The sequence below is a fragment of the Silene latifolia genome, chromosome 9 (genome assembly GCF_048544455.1).
Source record: "Silene latifolia isolate original U9 population chromosome 9, ASM4854445v1, whole genome shotgun sequence".
Taxonomy (NCBI): Eukaryota; Viridiplantae; Streptophyta; class Magnoliopsida; order Caryophyllales; family Caryophyllaceae; genus Silene; species Silene latifolia.
The window spans coordinates 155,297,906-155,304,553 of record NC_133534.1 but is presented as its reverse complement, the minus strand read 5'-3'; the positions used below and the strand labels follow the sequence as shown (position 1 = coordinate 155,304,553).

Here is a 6,648-nt window from a genome sequence, read left to right as displayed (position 1 = left end):
AATTCTTGTTGATTCTTTTGCATTTGGAGGACCGCTTTTTGGACATCAAAACCTTGGTCATTTTGGTGATTGTATGGATTTTGATTTTGGTAACCTTGGTTTTGATTGTAAAAGGGTCTTTGATTTTGGTTTCTCATGGGTGGTGGAGTGTATGTTGTTTGAGGGTTTTGAACATTTTGGCTTTTGTATGAGAGATTTGGATGGAACTTGGTGTTCTCATTGTAAAAATTGGAATAAGGGGTACCACTCTTGTAAGCTTGGAAAGCATTAACTTGTTCGGTTGTTCCCCTACACTCACTTGGGTCATGACCCAAAGTTCCACAATTCTCACATATCCCACATGGGATTGATGAGGATGCCGTCATGGCATTGACATGATGCTTCGAGGATTTTGAGTTTTCCTCAAGTCTAGCCATAGCTTGTTCAAACTTCAAGTTGATTGTGTCAATGTGAGCACTAAGTTGAGCACCCAATTGAGTAACGGAGTCCACTTCATGCTTTCCTCCTCTAGTAGCCTTGCGAGGTCTACTATATTGTGAGTTATGGACCGCCATTTCCTCAATCTTGTTCCATGTTTGATTGTCATCAACTTCGGTGAACATTCCATTTGATCCCATATTGAGAATGTTCCTAGAATCTTCATATAAACCATTCCAAAATTGTTGCACCAAAAACCATTCGCTAAGTCCATGGTGAGGACATGAGCGACAAATACCTTTAAACCGCTCCCAAGCTTCATACAAAGACTCTTCATCCCTTTGCTTAAAACCCGTAATTTGAGCTCTTAGCATGTTGGTCTTTTCCGGTGGGTAGAATTTTTTGTAGAAAGCTAGAGCCAACTTCTTCCAAGAATCTATTCCAAGGGTGGCCTTATCAAGGCCCTTCAACCATTGCTTTGCGGTGCCGATTAAGGAAAAAGGAAAAAGGAAATAAGACCCATCTAATTTGGTCTTGAGTCACGCCCGTTTGAGAGATAGCATCACAATAATCGCAAAAGGTTTCCATATGAGAATGAGGATCCTCACTAGGCATCCCCCCAAATTGGCTCCTCTCAACTAGTTGGATGAAGGCGGACTTGGCAATAAAATTTCCGGTGAGATGTTGCGGTGTAGGAGTACCATTTGGTAGATTATCCTCGGTGGGTACGGAGTGTGACGAGAATTTTGGCATTGTAGGTGGATTTCGTGGGGTATTGGGTAATGGGTTTTCTTCTCCTTCTATTGCGAAAGGATTGACAAACTCACTAGTGGGTTGAACAACTTCACCAACACCTCTCAAATTCCTCCTAACAAGTCTCCTATTGTTGGTCAAGGTTCTTTCGATTTCACGGTCAAAAGGTAACAAATCACTTTGTAACCTTCTAGACATGCAAAATATCAAACAACTCAAAAACAATTAGAACAAACCTTGAGGAGTGTTACTTCCTCAAGGTGAAGAAAGACACAACTAATAACAATAAGAAGAAATCTAAGTCAAACAAACACCGTCCCCGGCAACGGCGCCATTTTTGATCGGTCCGTTTCGTATTCACAAATAAATAGATGTGGTCGTTGGTCACGGTCGAATCAAAACACAATTTATAGCTTAACAAGCAACTCTACAATTAGTAAAGAGGCAAGTAAAGGTCGGATCCCAAGGGACGGGAGTTGAAATGAGATTTCTATTGTAACTAGCGGTGTCTAAGGGGTGTCACAAATTGGGTTGATGTAGAAGGTTACTAAACTAGAATAACAATGAAAATAAACAAGCAAGATGAATAAAAAGGGGTGTAAACAATTTATTAAAGGCACTAGGGTGTCATGGGATGGGGAATCATGGGATATGATCATACAAACATGTTCTCAAATTATAAGCAAGTAATTATTGTTGTGATGGATTGAGTTGGGTTATATCTTACAATCCTAGGAAAGTTTGGGTTACGGAGCCGAATCGATTAGATTGTACAACACCTACAAGTCGACTTAATCTTCCCTACTCAACAACATGCATGGTCTAATGAGACTCGAGTTGGGTTATGTCTTACAAGTCTCATTGAAAAGATAGGAGATGATAGTAAATGCAAGGATTCATAGGCTTAGCATTTCATCAAGTATAACATGTGCATGAGTTGAGATCAAAACAAGCAAGCAAATAAAGCATGAAAGCATATTAATTTAAGCATGAATCATTCCCCATGTTGGTTTCCCCTAATCACCCATTAACCCTAGCTAAGAGACTACTCACTCATTATCATGTTGATCATGCTAGCAAGGTTGTCAATCATACTAACAATATGAAACATGATGAATAAATGAAAGTAATTAACAATAATTAAAAAGGGATTAAGAGATTATACCTACTAATAATTCCAATAATAAAGCAAGAATAATAGAAGTACTTGAATGCTAGATTGAGAGGTTGTCAATCTCCCAATAATAACCCAAATAATCTTCAATTACCCAAAATAAAGGATGAACAAAAGAGAGATTAAAGAACTAAAACTTGGATTAAAACTTGATTAATAATTGATTACAATATTGAAGAGAGTTTTGATTGATATTAACTACACTAATTATTGATAAGAAGAACATGCCCCTCTAATTAGCCTAATGGGGTATTTATAGTGAAAATTAGGGAGGATGCATTAGGGTTAACTAAGGGCTAAACTAGTAATTACACTTTTTAAGTTGAGCAAGGAGGACCCGGTATTTTTCGAGAGAAGGGCTTCTCTTTTCGTAGCTTGAAGAAGGCAATCCGTCTTTGTGAAGAAATCCGGGCGGAATAAGGTCGGGACGGCCGGATTTGGGCGATGGAATCCGAGCAGATTCTGGGGAATCCGGACGGATTGTTGAGGGGGAATCCGAGCGGATTCAGGTACGGGACGCTCGGATTGTGCAGGGGCTGGACGGGAGGATTGCTGGCAATCCGCTCGGATTGTCAGTCAGCATAGTAACTTCTTCTTTTCTTCCCTTTTCTTCATAAATTCCTTGGGGATTTCCTTGGGGACTCAAGGATCTTTCCTCAACATTGCTCTTCTACTATGATATGTACAAAGGCCTTCTAATCTTGTCTCTCCTTGATGCTTGGTCATTGGATTCGATCAATTTAGTCTTGTTTTGCCATGAAAATGCAAGATTCTTACTCCTTTCCTACCAAGGGATCAAAATCTCAAAGAATATGCAAAACAAAGAACTAAAGATAAGAAATGACCCAAATAAGCACTAAAAAGCATGGAAACAAGGCTAATTCGGGGGCTAAATATGCGCCAATTATGGTCACATCAAGGAATTAGCTACTCATAATATTAATGGAGTCAACAATAATCATATAGAGTGTACTAATTAAAGACATAATGAAATAACAACAATATGCTTAAACTGATTAGGGCAGAAATAATAAAGATAGAAAGCAAGAATTAAAGAAAACAAATAATGAGATTAAGATTAAGAAAGAAAGAATGATTACAATCAAAAGCAATCCGGTGTAAAGATCAATCCACTAAGAAAGCAAGAGATTTTAAAGGAAAAAGAGTGATTAAGGGTTTAAGCAGTAGAGAGTGTACGAGAAATTCTAAGAGTTCAAAATATATTAATGACCTAAATAACGAATGCTTAAATAGGAAAACAAAGACTTTAACAAAAAAAAACTAACACGGGTCACTAATGCCCGCATAAGATAGAAAATCACTCGATCGAGTGAATTCAGACCACTCGATCGAGGTCTTCTCCAGCTCTTCTTCTCGATTGAGCAAATAAAGCTCTCGATCGAGGAACTCTTAATATCAGCATTTCGATCGAGCATATACTAGTACTCGATCGTCCTCTCGTGTCAGCCAATCCACTCGATCGAACACCAATGTTTCTCGATCGAGTGCTTTTCCTTCAAGATAGCCTCTATTTCGTCTTTGACCACTTCCTTGACCATCCTTCACGCACTCCAAGACATAATTCTCGCTCTAACAGTTCCGTCTCCTTATTATGCATGCTAAATATGACGAATAGAGTACGGTTTCACCACTTTCAGGTTCATTTCTGCAATTTAGACAAAACAAACCAAAGTAGCCAATTCGGGGCATATTGCAATACATAACGGTACAAAAATGCATAGAAATACGCGCAATAAGAGGCTAAAAATACTATATAAATTGCACGTATCAAATACCCACGTTGAGGTGGAGGTATAATTTATATGAATAACGATTTCGGAAGAAATAGTACCAAGTGGAATGTCAAGTACATCATTGATATCTTCCAAATACTTGGGGCAATTACGCTTCCAATGGCCCATCACATTACAATAATGACATTCGTCGTAGGATTGGGCACCCTTCTTGGTTTTGGTTGTGGATACTCACTATCCATTTCCAATTCATTATCGGGTTTGGGTTTCATACCCTTCTTTGTCTTTCCTTTAATAATATCATTACTCATTTCAGTTGCAAGAACATTCTTGCTAGAACTCCCACTGAATTTAATATTTCTCCTTGTTTCTTCAAACAAGGATGCCTTGGGTTTAGTGAGATTTTCTTCACAAGATTTTCTTACCAAAGAGGCGGACATTAATATTGGAGTGGGAGGTGTGGAAGTGGTAAAGTATAAAAGTAGCAAAGATTTCCATCCTGACCAATGCCAAAGCGTAATTCTCTAATCGTATCATTGTCATACTCGGAGCACTTTTCATCGAATGATTGGAGCCATGAAATGGTGATTGGTGTAAGAGTATTAGATGAATCCATTGCGTATAAATAACTAGAAAAACCGAAATGAAGGAAATAATTAACATCTATCGTTTTAATAATACTTGTAAACATTTTAAAGAAGTTTTAAGCATTTGTATAGTGACCTCTACTCAACTATTATAAATGATCCCGATATCCAAATTCATATCAATTCGGGCATGGTGAGCCGATTCATCCCTTATCAATTTAACTCGGTGGATTAACTCTTTAATCGATTCTACTTCTAGAACTCTCGGTCGATAAAATTACTTTAATATTAATCTTTAGCCCGGAACACATGCGACTACGGTCACGAATACTTCCGTTGAGCTCAATCCAAATTTCGATGTAATAACATTTTATTACCCACGTACCTAACGTAACAAGTTTAGCACCCGGTGAGCCGAGCCTACTTCCTTATGAAATTGGGACTCATGGTTTATACTATTTGGTAAGGCTAATTATAAATTATTATTTAGTGAGAGGTCTTGTCAATTTATTATCTATCACGTTTGAAGTGAACTAAAGTGGTGAACTACGATAATTATAATTGACACGGTCGATGACTCGATATGAAATGCATGTGTTGTTATGGCGATTTGGCAATGCATGCAACATATTAAAATAAATGCAAAGCAATAATAATAAATTCCTAGTATGGCCTTCCTAAAATAAAAAATCAAATAATCTATTACATATTCGGAAACCAACACCTTTGGTCCCCTGAATCTTCAAATGGCACGCCTCCCAAGAACACCGTCTTTATCGGAACACCTTTCCAAATGGCACCGTCTTGAAAGAACTCCATGATTACAAATAAAAATAAAAATAAAAAACTATTCCTATTATACATTTGTAATGTAAAACTAGTAAAAATAAAAGTGATACGAGATCACATTAAATTACAACCGAATCAATATTCCCTTTCATTACGAGAAATATCGATTAAAATTAAGGCCATACTAAGATAAAATTACATAATTCAAAATTATATAAATAAAATGACATTCAATAATTGAATTATGAAGCATTATAATATGTGTCTATCATGCCAAATTATGTGCAAAATCGCCCTATTTAACTTATATCGGTTTTTTGTTTTTTTGGGAAAGGTAAGCTTCCCATTAATAAAATTAAAGTCCCTTACACCACTTATATAGGAGGCATTTTCATGATCATCCTACCTCATTACATAGCATTTCAAGCCAATGTTCAACACTATTTTTGGTACTCTTTATTCTACAACTTCTAATACGCATACGAGTTTTATTCCTAACTAGCCTAGCCACTAGCTTAGGACTATGAATGTACTACTCCACACGATAAATATTTCGACTCCACCACACATGCTACATCAAACACATCATGATCATAGCCACAATTCTCTTCCTGCATAAATCACGAGCTCACCATTTAATCCACCATTCCACGCAATTCTTCATTGGCAAATCAATGCGACACCAGTTAGCCACCATTGACCTGCATCTTTCACTGTAATCACACCTGAAAAACAAGTGCTCGTGGCTTTCTTCCTCAACACCACATAGAAAACACACATTAGTCTGCACAATGTTCATCTTCTGCAATCTATCCTGAGTCAATAGTCGTTGTTGTGCTACCAACCAGATCAAGAACCTGTGACAAGGAATTATCCATCCTGTTCTAATCAAAGGATACCAAGAGACCTTCTCCCCTTCAGGAACCAGAAACTTATACCCCTGTGTTGCAGAGTAACTCCCTTCTAGTCCATTACCCCCGTACAAAACTTGCCTCAAAACAGTCCTGACTTATATCGTTTATATAACCTGGTTTTATGGAAATGCGTGATAATAACTTATTAAAATCACTAATAAATACTTAAATCAAATTTAAGCTCAAGTTAATTATCCTAACACTCTTAGGACTCCAAAATTAGTCATCACTCAACTTTTGACAATAATTAAACTTGATAT

At 37.3% G+C, this 6,648-nt stretch overlaps 1 non-coding gene across 1 annotated transcript; it reads left to right on the top strand.

Annotated features, from left to right (window-relative positions):
* The first annotated feature begins 684 nt into the window (after positions 1–684).
* On the top strand, positions 685–791 carry LOC141603076 (small nucleolar RNA R71). The gene has a single exon (XR_012524972.1). It is a non-coding gene; the product is annotated as a small nucleolar RNA R71 (small nucleolar RNA).
* Positions 792–6,648: the final 5,857 nt, after the last annotated feature.